This window comes from Haplochromis burtoni, unplaced genomic scaffold, assembly GCF_018398535.1.
Source record: "Haplochromis burtoni strain Fernald_Lab_line unplaced genomic scaffold, NCSU_Asbu1 Contig_1588, whole genome shotgun sequence".
In the NCBI taxonomy this organism is placed as follows: domain Eukaryota; kingdom Metazoa; phylum Chordata; class Actinopteri; order Cichliformes; family Cichlidae; genus Haplochromis; species Haplochromis burtoni.
In genome coordinates, this window is record NW_024583949.1 from 20,227 (window position 1) to 28,846 (window position 8,620).

At 40.7% G+C, this 8,620-nt stretch overlaps 1 pseudogene; it reads left to right on the forward strand.

Annotated features, from left to right (window-relative positions):
• The first annotated feature begins 5,740 nt into the window (after nucleotides 1–5,740).
• Nucleotides 5,741–7,421, forward strand: LOC121813364 (annotated as a pseudogene).
• The last annotated feature ends 1,199 nt before the right edge of the window (nucleotides 7,422–8,620 follow it).

Here is an 8,620-nt window from a genome sequence, read left to right on the forward strand (position 1 = left end):
AGCACTGTGCTTTTGTGCCACTTTGGAATACAATTTACAATTTCCTTATATATTGTTTTTGTTAACAATTAAATACAATAAAAACTTGTTTGAGAATTGATTTAGTTGTTATTTACTCAAAACAGTTCACACAGTTTGGTCTCATTATGTTTCTGTAACTAAAGATTTTATATAAAAAGCAGCTCTTAATTTATCATTTTGATAATGTGCAATTCTCAAAGTAAATACAAAACATATCCACTATATGTAAATAACCCAACAAAGTCATGTGTCCACTGTGCAGCTGTGTTGATATAATGAGTGAATGATTTGATCTTTTCACTGCCTGCTGTGTTTCCTCGACTCCTGAGCAAAGATAAAGAGTCAGTTCAGACCTGCAGTTGGTCCTCGTGGTGTTTGAACTTGAATTCAGCCTGATTTGTTTTTCATGTCTTCTCCTCCATAATCCGTTATCAGGAGCGCAGACAGTCAAAGTACAAGAATTCAAACAAACACAGAGATTCTACTTACAGAGCAGACACAGCACAGATGTTTCCTTCATCGTCCTTCTCACTCATTTGAGCTTTTTTTCATTTCTGTCACTGACACCAAGTAAAGCCCGCCCTCTTCCTCTGAGCACCAGCTTTCTATTGGTTCAAACACAGAGGTGGGGGACTTTTTTTTCTCTTTGTAAAGATACAAGTAGTTCAAGTTTCAAGTTTCATTGTCGTGTACAGATAAACAGTGTTGCCACATTTACCCGTAATGATTTACCTTTGGCTCGTGTATCACACAGTGGAAATTTGTATCTATCTTTTATATTGGTTTTATTCTGATTTTTAGTGTTTATTTATGAGTGTAGTTTTATTTGCATGGTTTTATTCTGTTTCCATTGCATGTTTGTATGTTGATAGTTATATTGCATGGTTTTAATCCACTGTTGACAGGCTGCACATACTGTCACAAGCTGAAAGCAGGGACTCAAGCGCAGAGCAGGTTGACGTCTCAGAACACGATTTATTTACACACCAGTGCAATACTATATACAGTGACGGGGAAATTCAGGGTTCCAGGGGATTAGGGGAAGGCTCTCACTCTCTCTCACGCTCGCTCACGTCCTCACATCCGACTCACACACGTTCGTACCGCGGGGAGGTCACAGGTCCGGGAAGATAAACTGGAACAGGAAAGGGAGAAATCACTCACAAATCACGAAGGTAGGGCGTAAAGGTGTAAGACCATGGGAGCTGGAAAGAAAGACTAACGTCAGTAGCTCAATCATCCAGCGATGAGAGGATCTGTGACCCAGCCTCAAATAGTAGATGGGTAATCAGCTGATCGCCAACAGCTGTGTGAGCCAAGGGCGGGAGCCAGCTGTGAGCTCCGCCCAGGCAGAGGTAGGGGAGAGAGAGACAAAGCAAAAACACAAGTGTAGCCTTGTGAGGCCGGCTGGGCAGGCACGGGGACCATGACACATACACTTATTCTTCATTTCTTTATTACTAAGTTGAGTTACTGTGTTGTGTTGTTTGTGTTGCGTTGTGATGTGTTGTATCGTGTCGTGTTGTGTTATATGTAGTGCCGACGTAGGACAGTTTTCCAATTTCATTGTACTATTGTACTATGTATGACTGCGCAATGACAATAAAGAGTTATCTTATCTTATCACAAACAAAATTATATATATATCAATATCAGGAAGAAGGAACACGAGAAGCTGGAGAAATACCAAGGGCTCAGAGAAGAGCTCGAGAGGATGTGGAGGGTGAAGGTAACGGTGGTCCCCGTGGTAATCGGAGATAACAATAAATCATCTGGAATAAAAGGTTAATATGATAACAGTATGCATAAACATTTTAAGACCATCTTAAAGCTATCTGTTACATTGTTAAAGCAATGATTAAACCGCAGATTTTATTGTACTGATAAAATACTTTTGTTCAATCCCACAATACCAACAGTGAAAAAAATGCAACAGGATTATTAATCTGTAAGATTTATCATCAGAGTCCAGGATTAACCTGAGTGTCCCAGTGCACGGGCAACTTTAAGTAGGCCTCTTATTTGGCTGAGCAGGAAGTCTTGGGCAGTGCTGATAAATCTGCTGGACCAGGACCAAAGACATGAATGAGGTGCCACCCTTGGTTTGCAGCACCACCACTGACTGCCTCCAAACTAGTCTCCCCCTCATCTTGCACATCATCCTCGGGCTCATCCTCCGGGGCCACAATGTCACCGCCGCCGAGGCAGATCTTGTACAGAATAACACATGCTGAAACAGATGTTTTGTGTTGTAAATAACGTGTAGTAAGTAGAATCAACAGCACTTTCAGAGACTCCCTGCTCGGACAAAAATCAGGCCTAGTGTCCTCATTATTTCACAAGCTGGGCCCACGTCCTCATTTTAGGTTTGACAGCGTTTTAGTAAGTAAAAGTGAATGCTTTGATATTGTGGCAACACAAGGTGGAAAATAAAATAAAAACTCTTCACAGTTTAAAAGACAACGCCACCCTGGGAATTTCACCCAGAAAATACTAAAAGTAACACTAATCACCAGAGGCGCTTAGGTTCGTTTATACTGATACTAATGATAAACAGTCATTTTAACAATCATTTCATATGCAATTGAGATCACTAGCAACAAAGCTATGTTAATAAACCGCGCTTCAAGCAAAACCGGCTAATTCCAAACACTTTCACAAAACAATCTCTAAATCAGCTCTTAAAAAACATATAAAGCGAACAAGAAGATTCAATAAACTTACAGCCTTCGAAGGTGTAAGTAAAGATTCCGAACACAGGAGGTGAAGTTTAAACATGGATAGTCAGGTTTTATGTACAATGTTTTTTCCAACTGACTGCCCCTTCTGCTTCCCAGGCTGCATTGTGACCACAGATTACCCCTCCAAAATACGATACAGGTGCTGACTGTATAGAAAACATTTTTTTAGCTAAATCACTCTCTTTTTTAACATAAATTATTACAGATAAAATATGACATTTTTTATCACTAAATTATTATGAACCATTTTTAACCTTTTACTTGGGACAGAACACGCCCCATCTGGCATCACTGATGCCATTCCTACTTTTTATCAGTCACTTCAGTTTCTAAGAGCATAACAACATTGGAAATGTAAGGGAAGTAAGTCTTTGAGACTCCCTGGGATGATGTCCTCATTTTGACCTTTCTGACTTTCCCGTTGCTGCTTTGAAAGGTGGCTGTGATGATGGCCCTCTTATAGCTAACAATGCAAGTGTCCATAGGTTGCATGACTTCTATGTGTACACCTCTTGTACTCATACATGTAGAATGTATCACCCACCTCTTTGTGCTGTACCACCTCATGTGCGTCGAGTGACCACTGACTATGGGTCGAACATACTAAAATGGAGGGCATGTTTAGATTCTTTCAAGCAGGAGATCTGCCATTGTTTGAGTCTCTAGTTTTCTTTCTTAGTTTCTTGCATGTTACGCAGCGGTGGATAATGGATGGGACCAGTCTTTTGCAGCCTACAATCCACAGTCGAGCTTCCATAACCACACTTTCTTAGCATGATAGCGCAGGACATGCAACTTCGACATGTGATGAGAATTTTGGATTCTTTAATGTTGTCTCCAATGAAGCATGTGGACGGTTTAATTAGCTTGGAGAGAGGCATATTCGTCAGGAAAAGCGTCATTTTGAACAGACTGAAAAATGAGGTTACTGGGAGGCATCCATCTCCTCTGGAGTGCGTGGTTTTCTGCATTTATGCCACCTCCTACATAAATAATTTGACTAGTCACTTGATAAGTGAGAATGAACTTGGTGAATAAAGAAGGCAATGGCATGTACCAGTAAATTCCAGTTTGAGAACCACTAGAAGCGGTTTGGTGTGAGTCCAACTGTTTGGTTTGACATAGTCTCTTGGTTGCGCAACAGTTTTCTCCTCTACAAAGATGTTTGTGAGTACAGGTGGGGAGGAAGTTAGTCCAGATTTCCTTGCAGCAAATAATCTTCTTTGTTGTCAGTTCGACTTGAGGTGTCCCATCTTCAGCCGGATGTGACCGTAGCTGGGTTTGATATTGTACATACTTTATAGTTCTCTGACTGACAACTTGTGATGGGACTGAGCTTTTTACGTTATCTCCCTATTGTTGCTCAACAGCTGCGGCAGCTTCTAGAACCTCTGCTTTTGCCGTAGCAGCTGCAGCTTTTTTTTTTCTTATCTCCAACATCTGTAAATCCAGTTCCAGATTGGCTTATTGCTTTTTTGTTTCCAATTGTCTCTTACTATATTGCATAAAATCCTGAAAAAATAACATCTTATATTATAAACAAAAACTGTGTTTACTATGGAAATCAGTCCTCTCTCCTCCTGCAGAGAGGTAATGTGTGTGTAAATGTTGTTGTGACTCAGGGTTTGAGAATAAATTGTCCATCATGTTTAATGTCAGCTCAGCTTTTTTTCACACCCATTTCTGTGTTCATGTGTGTGTGTGTGTGTGTGTGTGTGTGTTAGAGTGTTTCCACAATCACATCAGTCAGAGTGTAAAGAATGGATGTTGTAGGAAGTGTTTCTGCATTGAAGAGGCTGAGTGTCTGTAGGACTCCAGCTGCTCCAGCAGGTGTCTCCTTTGTGGTTTGATTCAAACACAGCGTAGAGAGGAACTTACACTCAGGTGTTTCAGGTGTTGCTGGATGGGGGATGACAAATAGTTTAGTGAGCTTGACTCCTGCTTTGATGTCCAGATTGAGTTAAAAAAAAATTCAGACAGAAAACTAGTTTTCATAACTGGTGATATGGTTTTTAATGGTTTTTAATTCAATTCAGTTTTATTTATATAGTGCCAAATCACAACAACAGTCAACTCAATGCACTTTATACTGTAGGGTAGATCCTACAATAATACATTTTTGTCTGTTGTATTTTTTAAGTGAACATTTATCCATAAATTGAGAAGTATGATGAACAATACAAGACTGAACTCCAGTTTAAGTAAACTGTGTACTAACAGGGAACAGGAATAACCAGCGAGTGGCAGACAGTTGATGACAGGAGGAAACAAGACATGAAAGAAAACCAGCTTCAAAGTAAAACAGGAAATAAATAACAGAACCTTTCACTGACCCAGGAAGAAAAACAACTGAACAGAGTGCCAAATAAAAGCAGAACACAGTAAATATACTAACACAAATATTTGAGACAGGGAGCACTGATTCAAAGTGAAAGAAATGAACTCAAAATAGGAAGTTAAGTTTAATGAAAACCATCACCAGCAAAGCAACTTCATCACACACCAAAAACTCTACAGAATTTTGGGGAGAAAAAAAGAACAAGACATTAAAAAACACAACAAACCTAAAGTTAAAATACTGGCGTTATGATAAAATGAAAAAAAAAAAATCGAAATCGACATGCACAGAAATCTTAATGAAAATTAAAAATGATTACTCATTTTATGTATACTGATGGGATGCACTGCACACCAAAAGCATCTATGTGTACTTTAATTCATGTGCGTCTTTCTGTGAACAGAATCAATGTGATCTAACCCTTTATGATTCCTCCACAGAGTGGACCAGGAGAGCTCAGAGGTTCCCAGTGGTCAGTCTGCCCAGCAGCATCAAACACATCCGGACTCAATATTTATGGTCTGTACATGTACAACAACTACTTGTACATGTATTCTGTTGCTCTTTATAGACCAGTGGATTGTCAGTATGTCCAACATGGATCTGATGTTTGGGTCATTCATAAAGTATTCTGTTCCAGATGCTGGAGGACAAAATCATCACTTTTGTGAAGAATGAGCTGAAGAAGATGCAAAAGGTTCTGAGTCCAGATTACCCAGAATTTTTAGAGAGTCCAAGGGAGGATGATGAACAGAGGAGCAGCAGAGAGGCATTTGTGAAGATCACACTGGACTTTATGAGGAGAATGAAGCAGGAGGAACTGGCTGACCGTCTACAGAGCAGTAAGAGGATTTCTGAAGGATTTTAACTGCTGAATCAATGGGACATTGAGTAATGCCATAACAGAAGGACTGATACATGTGTTCAATGACTAATTTTTTAGGGAATTAAGATTGAATTTGCATTTGATAAAACATGAATTCACATTATACATTTTGTTCTTTCTTTTCCTTCCCATTCAGAACAGTTGACATTGGTCAACATAAACGTAAATCTGCACTGAAGAAAAGGTTCCATAGTGTGTTTGAGGGGATCGCTAAAGCAGGAAACCCAACCCTTCTGAATCAGATCTACACAGATCTCTACATCACAGAGGGAGGGACTGCAGATGTCAATGATGAACATGAGGTCAGACAGATTGAAACAGCATCCAAGAAACCAGACAGACCAGAAATGATAATCAAAAAAGAAGACATCTTTAAAGCCTCACTTGGAAGAGATGAACCAATCAGAACAGTGCTGACAAAGGGCTGGCATTGGGAAAACAGTCTTAACACAGAAATACACCCTCGATTGGGCTGAAGACAAATCCAACCAGGACATCCAGTTCATATTTCCATTCACTTTCAGAGAGCTGAATGTGCTGAAAGAGGAAACGTTCAGCTTGGTGGAACTTGTTCATCACTTCTTTATTGAAATCAAAGAAGCTGGAATCTGCAGCTTTGAAGATTTTCAGATTGTGTTCATCTTTGATGGTCTGGATGAGTGTCGACTTCCTCTGGACTTCTCCAAAACCACAATCCTAACTGACCCTAGAAAGTCCACCTCAGTGGATGTGCTGCTGATAAACCTCTTCAGGGGGAAACTGCTTCCCTCTGCTCGCCTCTGGATAACCACATGACCTGCAGCAGCCAATCAGATCCCTCCTGACTTTGTTGGCATGGTGACAGAGATGAGAGGTAAATGGCCTGTAAATGGCCTGTATTTATATAGCGCTTTACTAATCCCTAAGGACCCCAAAGCGCTTTACATATTCAGTCATTCACCCATTCACACACTGGTGATGGCAAGCTACATTGTAGCCACAGCCACCCTGGGGCGCACTGACAGAGGCGAGGCTGCCGGACACTGGCGCCACCGGGCCCTCTGACCACCACCAGTAGGCAACGGGTGAAGTGTCTCGCCCAAGGACACAACGACCGAGAGTGTCCGAGCCGGGGCTCGAACCTGCAACCTTCCGATTACAAGGCGAACTCCCAACTCTTGAGCCACGATCGCCCCAGAGGGTTCACTGACCCACAGAAGGAGTACTTCAGGAAGAGATTCAGAGATGATGAGCAGGCCAGCATGATCATCTCCCACATCAAGACATCACGAAGCCTCCACATCATGTGCCACATCCCAGTCTTCTGCTGGATCACTGCTACAGTTCTGGAGGATGTGCTGAAAATGAGAGAGGGAGGACAGCTGCCCAAGACCCTGACTGAGATGTACATCCACTTCCTGGTGGTTCAGGCCAAAGTGAAGAAGGTCAAGTATGATGAAGGAGCTGAGACACAGACAGAAAGTAGTTCACAGACCAATGAGGAAACAGTCCAGTACATCAAGAAGATCAGTGAGAATCTGTCTGCAGAGAAGAGCATCAATCTCTTCCACTGTCTGAATGAACTGAATGATTGTTCTCTAGTGGAGGAGATCCAGCAGTCCCTGACATCAGGAAGTCTCTCCACAGATAAACTGTCTCCTGCTCAGTGGTCAGCTCTGGCCTTCATCTTGCTGTCATCAGCAAAAGATCTGGATGTGTTTGATCTGAAGAAATACTCTGCTTCAGAGGAGGTTCTTCTGCGTCTGCTGCCAGTGGTCAAAGCCTCAACAAAGCTCTGTAAGCTATATGTTACTGTAGTAAAAGCTTGTTACCTGTGTGTTGAGAAGTGACAAAAAGTAATTTTCTCTTGTTTGCTCTCATTGTGTTTTCAGACTGCGTGATTGTAACCTCTCAGAGAGAGGCTGTAAAGCTCTGTCCTCAGCTCTCACCTCCCCATCCTGTAACCTGAGAGAGCTGGACCTGAGTAACAACAACTTGAATGATACAGGACTAAATATGCTGAAGAGTTCAAACTCTACAATTATCAGGTCAGATCAAGTGATGCTTTTATTCTTTTAGAAAATGAGCAATAAGATCATTTCTTGCAGTCACACAAAATTATTCATTTATTGGCATTTTTAACATATTTTAACTTTTTAAAAGTTTTTTTTTTAATTATTGTCTTTCATTTTTTAGGCACATCATTGATTATAGTATCCAACAACACTGAAAATGTTGATCAAATATAACCATAACATCAGATACAAATATTAGCAAAGTGTTGGGCAACACCGCTCTGACTAGTGGTAAAAGTATGACATTAAGAACACTACATAAGCAAATTATCAAAACATATCAGGTGGTTTGGAAACAAATGTTTTTTAGGTGACTGTTGTTGTGACGCTATATCAAAAATATATTAGATTGAGATGAATCATGAGAAGCTCATCTTAAATAACCTTAAAAACTTTAATAAGACAGACTAATTTGGGCTGTGGCTGCAGTGGTGTGTATGTTTCACCCTCCACTATGGTGACGAGAGAGCTGAAAATGTCTTTACTGATAGATCTGTCTTCAATCTCACCGGTCTTTAAAAAAAAAAAAAAAAGATAATGGATACAATGAGCAGAAATGTGCTTCCACCAAAAGGTGACT